The following is a 14,584-nucleotide window of genomic DNA, read 5'->3' on the forward strand; positions in this document are numbered from 1 at the left end:
TCTTGATCTTTCCGGATTACACCAAGCAAGTGCAACAACAACGCCAATCCTTCGCAGCGGCTAAGGCCCGCCTAAGGGGTCTGCAGCTACAATATGCCCTACTTTATCCTGCAAAGCTGCGGGTGATCTTTCAGTCTCGCACCTTCTTCTTCAACACCCCAGAGGAGGTCTTTCAATGGACGGATGAGACTGAAAATTCGGCCCAACGGAGCAAAGGGAGGAGAGTCCGATTCCTCTACAAGTAATCCGGCAGGGGGAGACCAGGAAAGCCAACGTAAGCGCAGGGGCCGTTCACGCTCAAGCCGCAGCTCGAAATCTATATCAGCCACGCGTCGAGACGGGTGAGCCCAGGACGCACAGGGGGATGTGCCTTGACTTATGTGAGACCTGACTAATAACTTGTTTAAATACTGTATGTGTAGAGACCGGTCACTTAACTGTCGAGGCTGGTGTTCCCACAAGGGTTGGTTGGGAGGGGGCGACGGCCCAGTTCTATATGGGCTGCTGCGAGGGGTTCAGTTGGAGGGGGTGGTACTTGGCTCCCAGTTGGGGCCGAGATCATGCTCCGACCACAACAGGTGCTTCCACGTTTGGCAGGTGCGGGGTGAGGGGTGGGAGGGGGGAAGTTGGGGTTTGTTTGCGAGGGAAGGGGGGGTAGGGTTGCGCTGAAACTACTGCTTGCTGACTGTCCAGGTGGGTGCCGGGGTTGCTTGGGCAGCGTGAGGCTGCGACAATTTGCACTACTACAAAGGTTATGGCGGGTGAGGGGGTGCGGTTAGGCCCGGGTGGGACACGACTTTAGTGCTGGAATGTGCGGGGCATGTTGGATAAAGTGAAGCGGGGGGCTGTTTTTACATGGGCCAAGAGGAGGGGGACGGATATACTCCTCCTGCAGGAAACTCATCTTCTCGGTACCAAAGCCCTGTGTCTGCAGAGGAATGGGTTCGTACATGCATACCACTCAGGGTTCACTAGGGGTTCGCGGGGGTAGCGGTCCTCGTCCATCGAAGGGTCCCATTTATTCATAAATGTACCTGAACAGACCCACAAGGTAGATTTGTGTTTGTACATGGTGAGATTAGGGGTGACCCGGTCCTCATTGGTAGTGTGTATGCCCCACCACCGCTACAATGGCCCCTAGTAGAGAAACTGCTTTCCCTATGGGTTGACATGCCAAACGCCTTGTCCGTCGTGGGTGGGGATTGGAATGACGTAATGGATGTTGCAATGGATAGATGGCGTAGTGTGGATGGTGAGCGTGGAGCGGCGGGTGGGGGCAGTCACACGTCCCGGTTGCGGGCTTTGGCCACAGGCTTGGATTGGGTGGACGCGTGGAGGCATAAACATGGCATGCGCAGGGAGTATACTTATTTTTCGGCAGCGCGCGACTCCTTCTCCAGGCTGGATTGCATTTTTGTTCCAAGGCATGGTAAATAGAGTGTTGTCCGCTGATGTCCTGCCGAGGGCGTTGTCTGACCACTCGCCGGTGTACGTAATACTAGACACTGGTCGAGCCCGGCAGCCGTTCAGGTGGCGTTTGTCGCTGTGGCAACTGGTGCAGGGACCATATCGGGCCCATATGACATGTGAGATTGCACACTATTTGTCAGTGAATGTGGGCACAGTGGACACCACGGCGATGCTCTGGGAGGCGATGAAGCCCACGCTGCGCGGTGTGGACATCTCATGGTGTGCGGCTGCGCGCAAGGAGAGGCGTAGGGACCTGGTGCAGCGCGAGGCGGACTTAGAGGCGCTGGAGCGAAGGGGCATAGAGGAGGATGGAGGGGCGGCCAGGAGACAGTTGGTCTTAGCTCAGCAGCAATACTCAGCGGTGCTCTTAGATGAGGCCAAATGCGAAAAGGGGAAACAAGGGAACCCTACTCACAGCGGAACCAGGGCAAAGTGTATATCCAAAGAACAATGGTTCCTGTGGCATACGAATTTATAGAATATACAATACTTGACAGCTTAAATAAGCAATATTCACTTGTAACAGAGAAGGATTTGGCAGAAAAAGAAACACACATATGCAAAATTTATAAGAAGGGCTTCTTATATTTCAACTCATGAAAAGTGTCCATATTTACAACAGCAACACATATACAAAAGATTGTATATACAGTGAAAAGTGCAGTGCGTCCCAAGTGATTTTGTGAACAAAAAACCAGAACAAACACAAATAATAAAGGGTCTATACAGTTTTTGCGTTTTGGGTATTTTACACAGGGAAAGGACCAAGCAATATAATACAATAATTGCTAACAGTGACTACATGAAATCACAAATCACTGTGCTGAATGGGTTCCTTCCCTATAGCGTCGACGGCGTTTCGACCTGTTAGATGGAGGTCTCGTCAGGACTAGACAGTGGGGGACATCTAGGGAGAAGGTGAGAGTGGGTGTTAATAGGTGTGGTTGCTGTATTTTACAGTGTTGTGTGGACTTAAAAAATGGGGATTGTAATACCTCGTAGTGTCTTGACGTGGCGCAACCCATGCGTGATAAAATAAATTAAATCGGACTTACAGTGTACCCAGCCGGGCACTGTTGAGGAAAAAGGTAAAACATTGGTTAAGATTCACGAGCGCTGTGGGACAAGGTTACCATTGGGCCAGTCATGGAATAGTAAGGCCACTTACCACTGTGGTTGATTGTGGTATTTCAGTCTGTTGGCACTAAGGTTGCGGTTGGAGAAACAGGATAATACCTGGTGAAAAAGGGCCATGTGGTAAGAATGTTGTCTAATAACGGGAGAGGGTGGTATTGGACAAAGTGTCTCAGAGCTTACCTGCTCTATGGACGCGGAATCGCTCGATCGCACTTTCCCGGTCGGCTGTTTGGTAAACAGTGGAGTTCCGGGTTCAGTGCGTCAGCGCGTCTATAACGTAGATTGTGCGCGCGCATCTAGGAGGGCGGGAGTAATCATGGCGCGTCATTGTTGTCAGGTAGCGTTTATGCATGGGAGGCGGGTGCGCGAGATAGTGCGATGTGTACTAATATACAAGGCAGCTCGCCACACATTGATAATGAAGTGTGGCTATGTGTCGATTTAAAGATGTTTTACCGCAATTGCATAAATTATATCAACCTGAAAAACATGGATTACCACTTCATTTATCTTCTACAATTACAACAGTCATTATCACTTGTTGGTAGGATAAGGCTGCACAAAACAGTTATATCAGTAATATGTGCTACCACATTTACAAGATGTTTTAAGCATGATTAAATCAGCATAATATGTAGAATTAAAATTATACCAATCATATTAATGTACTCGTCACAGAACAATGATTCTTCCATGCATACAGTAAACCACCCTACATTATATAGTTATACCTCAGGTTAGTACAGGGAAGTATAGTTGAAAAATTGGTCACAATTAATTTGTCAAGCTGGAGACAAATCCTCTCCATTCGTCAGCAGAATTGAGCCCATTATTGATGGAATTGACTCTGTCAATCCAGTGACATTCACGACGTTGCAGTATTTGTGAAATGTCACCACCTCTCTCAGGTACAGTAGCGATATCTATGACTTGCCATTTCAACTGGTCTGCACAGTGATTTTTTTCTTGAAAGTGGCATACCAATGGGGCTGTCAGAACTGCCTTTCGTATGCGACTTCGGTGCTGTCCTATTCTCGCCTTAACCGGTTGTTGCGTCTGTCCAATGTAGGGCAGACCACAGGGGCACCAAATGCAGTATACAACATTGCGTGTATTGCAATTGGAAAAGAACTTTAGTGTATGTTCAGAGTTTCCAAATTTGAAGATGTTTGTCTTTTCTGTCAATGGACAGATCACACAGTTTCCACAGGGATGGTGGCCTAGAATTGGTGGAAGATTCCAAAGTGTGTCTAATGTGCTCCCTGTCTTAGTGGTCTTTTCATTGGAAGATCTAACTAAGTGATCTTTCAAATTTTTCCCTCTTTTGTACGCAAACAAGGGCACCTCAATTGTAGGATCAATACTTTGTATGATGTCCCAATTCTTCGTAATGCTATTCCGGATTTTGTTAGTATGAGTTCCGAAAGTCGTTACGCATACTATTTTCTCCATTTTGGCTTTTGGTCTGGTGATCAACAGTTCTTCTCGGGGACAATACCAGGCACGTTTGAGCGATTGTTTGACTATTTTGTTGGGGTAACCTCTTAAGAGTAATTTATTCTTCAATATTTCTGCTTCCTTCAGGTAATCCTCTCTACGGGCACAATTGCGACGGATCCTCAGGAATTGTCCAAAGGGCAATCCATCTCTCAATGCCCTGGGGTGTTGACTTTTATAAGACAGTAAAGTGTTCTTTTCAGTGGGTTTTCTATGAAGGGATGTGTATAGTTTGTTCTCATCATGTTGGATGTTTAAATCCAGAAATGGGATGGTATCTTTCTGTATGGTAGATGTGAAGGTCAAATGTATTTGAATGGTAATCAGATATAAAACAAAACTCTTAAACTCCTCTTCATTCCCTCTCCAAATGAAAAAAATGTTGTCTATGTATCTATACCAGCAATTAATGCTGGCATAGAAAGGATTCTTCTCACACAGTACAAGATCATTTTCTACTTTGTTCATATAGATATTTGCCAAATTTGGAGCAAAAACTGCTCCCATGCTCATGCCACCACATTGCTCATAATATTGTCCATTTGAGACAAAGTAGTTTCTCTGAAGTGCCACTTCTAATAAGGAAATTATAAAAGAAGTGGGAACATCAAATGGTCGTTGTCGAGAGTCAAGTAGTTCTTGTATGCATTCAATGCTTTCTTTTTGAGGGATGTTTGTGTAGAGTGCTGATATATCTAGAGTTGCTAGCCAATCAGTGTCTCTGTTATACGCTCGGTCTTCTATTAAGTTTATCATGTGCATTGTGTCACGAACATAACTTGCTTGTAGGGGCACATAGTCTCTTATAAAAAAATCAATATACTTGCCAATAGGCTCTAAAATCGAGCCACATCCTGATAGGATCGGTCTCCCAGGTGGTTGTGTTGTACTCTTATGTACTTTAGGGAGAGTATAGAGGACAGGGGTTCTAGGATTAGTGGAATTTAGAAATTCAAATTCTTTTTTGGTCAGAAATCCCTGATCCAATCCTTCCTTGGTAATAGACACAATCCTTTCACGAATTTCATTTAGAGGGTTATGGTGGAGTTTTTTGTAATGCTTTTCTTCAGAGATTTGTTTATTCACTTCAGCCTCGTAATCAGTCCTTTCCTGTATTACTATTCCTCCCCCCTTGTCAGCTGGTTTGAATATTATAGAGGTATCCTTTTTCAAATTCTCAAGTGCTTGACGTTCTAGCAAAGAAATATTGTAGGGTGTAAATTGTTTACTATTTTTTAGTCTATCTACCCCTATCTTAGATGAGGCCAAGCAGGCATGGCTAGCCACGCGTAGTCGTATCTATCAGTGGGGCGATAAGTCCAGTAAAATGCTACATCGCCTGTGCCAGGGCGTCATGCACGCCCAGCCACTGCCCCAATTAGTGGGAATGGATGGGGAGCCCCTCATGGAGCCAGCGGCGTTGGCTGACAGTTTCGCCATATATTATGAGGCTCTTTACGCGCCACGTGAATGTTTGGAGGTGGAGATGGTACATCGCTTCATAGATGACCTTCCTCCAAAGGCAGTCACCGATGAGGCTCGTGAGGTGCTAGACCGCCCCCTGTCGGATGAGGAGCTCGCCACAGCGCTGGGTGAACTGAACCCGGGCAAGGCTCCGGGGCCGAATGGGTTCCCTAGCGAGTTCTTCAAACACTTTGTGACTCAGTTGGGCCCGCACTTTCGCCCAGTCATAGAGGAGGCACGTGAGACTGGCTCGCTGCCTCCGAACTGGAGCCACGCAGAGGTGGTGGTCTTTTTGAAGCCTGGGCGACCTCCAGAGGCTCATGCGTCCTACCGTCTGATATCTCTGCTCAACACAGAGACCAAGATACTAGCTAAGGCCCTCGCCAATAGACTCAAGCCATACATTACCGATCTGGTGCATCCAGACCAGGCCAGTTTTAAGCCACAGCGGGCTACTCGTCATAATATACGACGGGCGCAGGTTGCAGTGTCGGCCTGGCGACAGCTGGGGGAGGGGGCTGCACTGTTCTTAGCAGACATGGATAGGGCGTTTGGTTCCCTGAGCTGGACGTATTTGTTCGCTCTTTTGGGACGTCTCAACTTGGGTCCTAGATTTTTGGCTTATGTGAGGCTCCTATACACTGACCTCACGGCGGCGGTACGGGTGGGGGGGGGAGATTTCCCGCTCCTTTCGGCTCGAAAGTGGGACGAGGCAGGGCTGCCCCCTCTCCCCATATCTGTTTGCCCTTGCTATGGAGCCCCTTGCGGCGTGGGTGCGAATAGACGCTCAGCTCAGGGGTTTCCAGTGGGCGGGGGGAGTGACTGACAGAATAGCGCTGTACGCCGATGACGTACTGTTTTTCCTCACCAACCTGGAGCGCTCGGGGCCTAGGCTCCTGCGAATCCTGCAAATCTTTGGTGAAACCTCTGGATTGTACTTGAACCCTCGGAAATCTACCTTGTGGATCCTAGGCGGCTCGCAGCCTGTTGGGACTTGGGTGGGGGAGCTTCAAATAGCCTCAGACGGCATGAAATACTTGGGGGTGTTCCTGTCGGAGGACGCCATTGTTGCTATGGAACGTAACATCACCCCGGTGTGGGAGCGCACCCGAGACGATTTTAAAGTCTGGTCCAGAATGCCACTCTCCATACATGGTAGGTCGGCCATTTTTAAGATGGTGGCTCTCCCACGTTTGATATACCAGCTGCCGAATCACCCAGTCCTGATTGCGCAGAGTTGGTTTCGGCGCCTTAACTCGGCGCTCAGCCGCTTTCTATGGGAGGGGGGCACGGCGCGCGTTGCCCTGCGGACCTGCTTCCGGTCAACCTATACTGGGGGCCTGGCTACCTCCGATGTTCTTTCCTATTACCAGGCATCCCACCTGTTGGTCCTGAATGACTGGTGGTATACCGACAGGAGTGACCCCGCCTTCGCGGTGGAGAGGGCTTTGATGGGTACCGCGTCCGTCCATACGCTTCTATACTCAGCGCCGCTCAGGAAGGCTTTGCCATCAGCCACGCAGGTGGTCTTTCAAACGTGGAGGCAGACGCTAAGTAGAATGGGTTGGTGGAATGTGTTAACCCGGGAGACCCCACTTTTGCATAATGGCCGCTTTCCTCAGTTGGACACCTTGCCGGGCTTTCGGGGATGGGATGCGATCGGCATCTCCACCTTAGGCGATGTTGTGTCAAGGGGTGTGCTCAAGTCCTTCGATGACCTGCGCGTAGGATACGCGATGCCGAGAACCCAGTTCTATAAATATCTTCAATTCCAACATGCTTTGACACCATATATAGTGGGGTTGGATGACCTGCCTGAATTTAGCCCGATAGAGGCAAAACTATTCATGGGGGAGCTACCTGACAAGAAACTGTCCCGAATTTATCAGACCGTAGTCCGACACTGTACCACAGACCTGCAGCACCTTAGAACAATATGGGAACAGGATGTTGGGGACATGGATGAGGAGGATTGGGTGGAGGCACTGGAGAGCCCAAGGGGAGCTGCAATATCCACGCGCCTGCGACTCATACAATTTAGGTACCTACACCGCACATACTACACTAGGCAGCGCTTATGGAAGGCGGGGCTGATTGCGTCCCCGGATTGCCTCAGGTGTGGGACAGAGGTTGGAACGCTGCTTCATACAGTGTGGGAATGCAGAGCGTTGCAGAGATTTTGGACGGGAGTGCTTCGGTGCTTGGATGAGGTTCTAGCCTAGGTACTTCAGAGGGACCCTAAACTGACTCTGCTACATGTTATGGCCGGGGTGGGAGGCAACAGGTACAAGCGCCACTTGCTCCTCTTGGGCTTAACCTTGGCGAAACGAGACATTGCGCGTTCGTGGAAAGCGCCCCAGGCTCCCTCTCTGGCGGCATGGAAGCGGGGCATGGACTTCTGCATGGGGATGGAGCAGCCTGTATTTGTGGCCAGGGGGTGCCCGCTCAAACATTACAGGGTGTGGAAGCGGTGGGCGGACTATCGTGGTCTGGAACTGGACCCGCCTCCCGATGACACCACGGAGCAGCCTCGAATGTAGCCGGACTACCTTGGCACTACTGAACAATGATCAGTGGCAGTACCACACTGTGCACTGGAAGTGCATTACCCAGTTGAGCAGGCAGCAGCGCATAGGGAGGGGGAGGGAGTTACGGGTGGTGGGGGGATGGAGGGGAGGGACCAGTTTGTTGTATCCTTGCATTGCATTTTCTTTTCATCTCCTTATAATGTAACACGAGAAAATGACTGCATATGTGTTCAACTTTCATGATGATGGTGATTGACTCTGGGTGACAGAGTATTACAGAATATTTGCTTATTATGCACTCAATAAAAATCTGTTTAAAAAAAAGAAAAAAGAATGCATTATTCGACCAAACAAGGGGGCACGAGATACACTTTGCTATCCCTACAAGCTCAGCAAATTTGGGATTGGGCGATTCAACATCAGATCACAGCAGTGCATGTTCCGGGGGTGTCCAACCTTCTAGCGACCTCCCTGAGCAGGTCGGTCTCGTCAAACCACTAGTGGGAACTTCATCAGCCGACGCTGGACCGCATCTTTCAGCTTTGCGGACACCCCAATCTGTATTTATTGGTGACCAACCTGAACCGCAAATGCCCATTCTATGCAAGTTGGCTTCCCCACTCAGAATCGTGCAGAAATGCGTTTTTGATGAACTGGTCAAAAATATATGCTCACTCTTTTCCACTGATTCCTCTAGTCGCAAGGGTACTTTGGAAAATGCAGAAAGAACCCTGCGGCATTCTTCTCATAGCCCCCAGATGGCCTCGCCAGTTCTGTTTTACGGAGCTCCTCCTTCTGTCGGAGTGCAATCCAATTTGGCTGCGCCCAATTTCGAATCTTCTTACTATGAACCATGGCCTGATCTGCCATCCGAATCCTACTGGTGCATGAGCACTATGAGTTTTCTAATTTGATTATTCCTCCAGACTGCAGGGAGGTCCTCACTAACGCTAGAGCACCCTCCACTATCAAAACCTACAAACTCAAGTGGAAACGGTTCTATCTTTGGTGTGAAGCTTCAAATTCTTCAGTTTAACTCTGAGAAGACAGAGATTCTACACTGTGCAGTAGATAGAATCCCTCCTAAACTTCCGCTTGAGTTTTGGCCAACATCCCCTGCTACTCCATTGGCTCCCAGTAGCGTGGTACATAATCTGGGAGTCATGGTTGACAACAAATTGACATTAGAAAACTGTCAACAAAACAGCTGGAAGTGGTTTTACTCTGATCAGATCATTTCAGAAAATCCTTCCGATGTTCTCTTACAGAACAGAGCGATGATAGTCCGGAGCACCATCCTCAGTAAGCTGGACTATTGTGATGCCCTGTTACTAGAATCCCCGCAATATCTGATTGAGAGATTGCAGAGAGTACAGACCATGGTGGCCAAAATGGTACTAGTGCAACCACGCCACTCCTCCGCCTCCCGGGCACTCTCAGATTTACACTGGCTGCCAGTCTTGCAGAGGATACGATTTAAGGTATTATGTATAGTATTTAAGGCTCCACATGGTCAAGGGCCCAAATCTCTGTAGGAGAAACTGACATGGTATGTCCCTTCATGAGCACTGCGCTCCTCATCGGCTAATCTGGTGAGTGTGCCTAGAGTTAGGAAAGTCAAATCAGGAGGTAGGGCCTTCAGTGCGTCGGAGACCTGCCTTTGGAATACTCTTCCATTTGATACAAGACAAATGGACAACATCCTGCAGTTTAGAAAAAGGTTAAAAACCTGGCTCTACCCTCGAGTAGGCTCCTTGGCATCCTGCTAACTCCTTCCTGACAGGGGACACAGTCTCTCGGCCCTAATCTAGTCGCCTGTATCACAGCGCCAGGTTACCCATAGGGTATCAGTTGCTAACTTTAAAAAATAAATAAATGTTCACCCTGTTCCCTCTACGCCAGAGCAGCTTCTGCCTTTTATCTTACAATTAGCAAAATCCGTCCACTCTCACTCTACCCTGAAGGTTTTTCTGGATGCAGTTTCCAGATTCCAGCACAATGGCTCCAATTCTCTTTATTCTTCAAGAATTATTCAACAATTTTTCAAAGGCTTATTTCAGATGTTCCCTCCAATCGACGCCCGCCTCCTCCTTGGCATCTGAACATTGTGTTGGCACAACTCATGAAGTCCCCATTTGAGCCCATTCGTATTGCTGATCTTAAATTCATCTCCTGGAAGACCTCGCTGCTTTTAGCTCTTACTTCAAGTCAGCGAGATACAAGCTTTTACTATCAAACCACCTTTTCTTCAATTCACCAAAGACGCTGTGGTGCTCCGCACTAATACGGCCTTAATTCCTAAAGTTCCTTCTGATTTCCACCTGAATGAGCCAGTCATCTTGAAGACTTTTTCCCCTAATCCACAGTTGCCAGCAGGAAAGACTTTACATTCTCTAGATGTTAAGAGATGTTTGACATTTTATTTGCAAAGAACAACCAGTATCCGTAAAACTGATCAGCTCTTCATAGCCTACGGCAGGATACGTACAGAACCTCCAGTTGCTAAACAGACTATTGCACGTTGGATATCTAGAGCAATTTCCTTTTGCAATCAGCAAGCAGGCAAGACACTTCAAGCAACGATTAAAGCGCACTCTACTAGAGCAGTCTCCTCTTCTACTTCTCTCTTTGCTGGTGTGCCTCTTCATCAGATTTGCAGAGCTGCAACCAAGCACTACTGTATGGAAGCTGCCAACAATGCTGACACAGCTGTTGGGCAAGCGGTGCTACGTAATCTTTTTAAGTAAGGTGAGCCTCTGTTTCTTACCTCCTCCTGCACACATTGTATACATGTATATATTTCTGCTTTTTGCAGATGTGCCCATGTTTACTGCTATACTGTAATATACGTATATGTATTCTCTCGTACTCTGTTTACAATGTACGTATGGCTTACTATGCACAGTTCTCGAATTACTCCTATCTTCTCTGATTCAAGCATGTGAATCTATGAAAGATACCCCAATACTGGAGAAGAACATAAGTTACTTACCTGAAAACTGTGCTTCTCCAGTATTGATATCTTTCATAGATTCACATGTGACTCACCCACCTCCCCTCAGAGGCTCCCCTCTTCTCCTTGGCTCTTATGCCACACTTGTGCTAAAAAATTGGAGAGCCTGAGCCTCTGAGGTGAAGGTTCCAGAGGGTGCTGTCGCCTGATTGTCTGGAGTTTGGACCATATCTAATGACTTTGACATGACTGTCGCCCTCACTCTGTCTGTCGCCCTCCCTCCCTCTGTCTGTCTGTCGCATCACCACAGCATCACTCAGGGGCACCCCAACATCACTATGCGCTACCACAGTATCACTGAACGCGACAGCATCACTCAGCGCCACCAAAACATCACTCAGCGCCACCACAGCAGCAATCTGTGCAACAATTCAACAACTAGTTCAAATATGTTCTCTCAATGTTTCAAGCTTTATTACAAATGTCACAAAAAGATGTTAATATTTCACTTCTGTTCTTGGATTTTCGTCACAATAAAATTATTTACAAAAGTTTAAGCAATTGCCATTATAAATTACAATAACTTTTACTTAAGTATTAATTATTTAAAAAAATTAAAAGCCATTGTTATTTGTAACATCAATAATCTAAGTCACGTAAATACAACACATATTGCATTACAAATGCTATAGGTGTCACATTTGCGAAAGTTAAAACTATTGGCATTGTAAATGACATAGCTATTAATTTCGCTATTTTCAAAACCAACACATAAATAAAAAATGTGTCATTTACAATACCAATAGCTCAAACTTTCCTAATGCAAGACCTATTGCATTGCAAATGCTTGTTATAATTACAAGGGTGTGACAACACCACATAACACCGCATAAGCAACAAGTGCAGATTAAACCACAGGGTTCAAATAAACCCCCACACACACCGTAAGATTAAACCTGTACTAAACACACACGCCGCAATAACAGGTACATCATAGAAAGACTGATGGACATAATGAAGCGGACCTAGAGATACATGCATAGCACAGACAAGATGAAGGTCTTGATTTAGACTTTGGTGAGCAGGGTACTCCTTCACAAGCGTGGTGTAATGTAATGTAATGTATACTTGTAAAGCGCACTGTTGCCGAGCGGCGTCCTGGCGCTGTATACCGCTGGGGAACCCGTCCTGGCTTTCCCTGTGGGATGGTCCCTCCTGGGTATCCCCAAGGTGAAGCCAGGCATCCCCGGCATTGATGGGGACGTTGTGGAGATGAGGCAAGCTAATGCCCAGAGTTGCCGAGTGAGACCCCTGGTTAGAGTAGGCACCGAAGCGAGAATTATCGAGTCCGCTGACCCTTGTCCACGACCCTGCCGCGTTGGGAATTGAACCCTGGTCCCGGGCCGTCCTCTGCTTCTGGGTCTGCCGCCTCTAACCAGTGAGCCACATTACTACAACACATATTGTAGATCAACTTCCTATAGATGGTTGAGATTGCTTTTTCAGTCAGGGGATTAGTTAGCAGCTGGTCCTCCAGTGGGGATGCATCAGGCAACTTCCCCCCCCCCTTCCCAGATGTTACCTTGCAGAGCGTGAACCACCTGCAAATGTCAGAACCGTTTTTAGTCACCTAATTCATACCAACCGGACCATCGAGTTGCACCTCCACCAGCGAATGGTCTGATATTCTTCTGCCTGTCAAACCACATGCCATTCACTATTTCATAGTGTTTTTCTGCTTTTACTTACCACTTGTTTTATGCATGTGGTTGGTTGGGGGGGAGATGGGCGAAGCAGGGGAGGGAAGGGGAAAGATATTTCTAACAGAGGGAAGAATTGTGTGTTTCCCCCAGTTAGTAAGAAAAACAGCATAAGTCTTGGCTGCTTCTGCTGCACCCAGAGTCTTGTGGGTCTTTTCAGTCTAATTTTTCTGTCTGGAAAAAAATGGTGTCCTGTTTTTCTGCACAAAAGCCTAACAACTGATAATCAGGTGGAATAAAATCAACACATGAACGTACTCCTTAATTTCATTGCCCTTGATTCATACTCTGGACCATAGTTGAGGGATAGGTCTAGGCATAGTCCTCACAACACACAATAGATTTGCTTGCGGCAGAGGCCAGAGCTCAAAAGTCAGGTTACCAGATACAAGTAGGTGGTAACTCAGGGTAGGGCGAAATGCCTGTTGTCCGTGGAGGGGAAATTCCCATCCTAGAAATCTACATTAAAAATTAATTATTAGAATTCTATTTTAAATATCTTTTTGGTGCCAGTCCATATGACTTTAATGTCTGCTTTTGGGATACTATGTTACAAGTCCATAGGGTACATGCATCCTTTCCGAGCTTAATGAAATGTTGGACATTCTACAATTCCTCACTCCTACATCCAAGTACTCTCATGCTACCATTCTACACTCTGCTCTGTCTGAAGAACAGCTCAACACTTTCAAAATTCTGCAATTCTGCTTTGATATGGCTTGTAAATTATTTTTGGGATATTTACATGTATTAACTATTTAATTTTAATACTATAGGTGATTGAAATTACGGACGAAGAAAGCAAGATTTAGCACCAGCCAACTGAATGTTAGTGCCATAAGAAGGATTATTTTGAAAAACCGAAGGACATCCAGCATTCTAAGTTTAAACAATTTCCAAAATCTAGGTGTGGCGAGGAAGTGGGAGCTGAGGAAAGTACTATACCTGTAAGTGAAGTCTCTAATTTTGCATTTCGTTAACCCAGAACAAAGTCATATCTGTCCACACAGCATCAGAAATAGTGCCAGCCAATCACAACATCCTCATCTGAAATATTATCAGAAAGACAAATTGCCTCAGCATGACAGAATAACGTTCATCTAAAGCACGCATGATCTAAAGCATCATGTAATTCCAGAGAGGAAGCACACACTGCATAAAAGAAAGATATAACAAAAGGTTTCTTCTGCAAACCATCAAAGAAAAGACACTGATAGAAGACTCCGAAGCTGACACGCTAACAACCAACAACCAAAAGATTGAAAAATCACCTTTGTTCAACAACTGTTTTTAACCAGTTACGCAAGTTTGAGTCTATCTGCCTCGGGATAGAACACCTCGACCCACTCTGCTCACTCTGGCGAAAACCTTAAAAATTCACCACTTTATTGTGTTGTTCATGACCATCTCAGATTGTTTCCTTTTTATTGTGTACTGTTCTGTAATTCTATGTAAATCGCCTCAACCTTATCTGTTGTGCAGGAATGATATGTAAAACTGTTAAATATCAAAATAGATTAAATGAGCACCGTTGCGCTATAGCTAATGTAAATAAATCCTCGTCTTCATAACTACAATCCTTAACCGTACACTAAACACAGAACGGGTAAAAGGAACTGATGTTCTGTGACTGATGAGCTACAATATTACTGTGCATGTTCTAATGCTCTCAGTTACTGCCATTACGCCAGTGCAAAAAGGTACTTCTCAGTTTAATCATTAAATATCAGACTAACGCCTTATCACTGCATTGCTGAGAACCTATACAAATAGAT

At 46.6% G+C, this 14,584-nt stretch overlaps 1 long non-coding RNA gene across 1 annotated transcript in view; it reads left to right on the top strand.

Annotated features, from left to right (window-relative positions):
* LOC144806565 (uncharacterized) overlaps nt 1–14,326 on the top strand; it is a 337,938-nt gene extending 323,612 nt beyond the window's left edge. Inside the window, exon 4 of the long non-coding RNA XR_013605835.1 lies at nt 13,586–14,326. This is a non-coding gene — a long non-coding RNA (uncharacterized LOC144806565). The remainder of the gene's footprint in view (nt 1–13,585) is intronic.
* Nucleotides 14,327–14,584: the final 258 nt, after the last annotated feature.

The sequence above is a fragment of the Lissotriton helveticus genome (assembly GCF_964261635.1).
Source record: "Lissotriton helveticus chromosome 1_1 unlocalized genomic scaffold, aLisHel1.1 SUPER_1_unloc_87, whole genome shotgun sequence".
Lineage (NCBI taxonomy): Eukaryota > Metazoa > Chordata > Amphibia > Caudata > Salamandridae > Lissotriton > Lissotriton helveticus.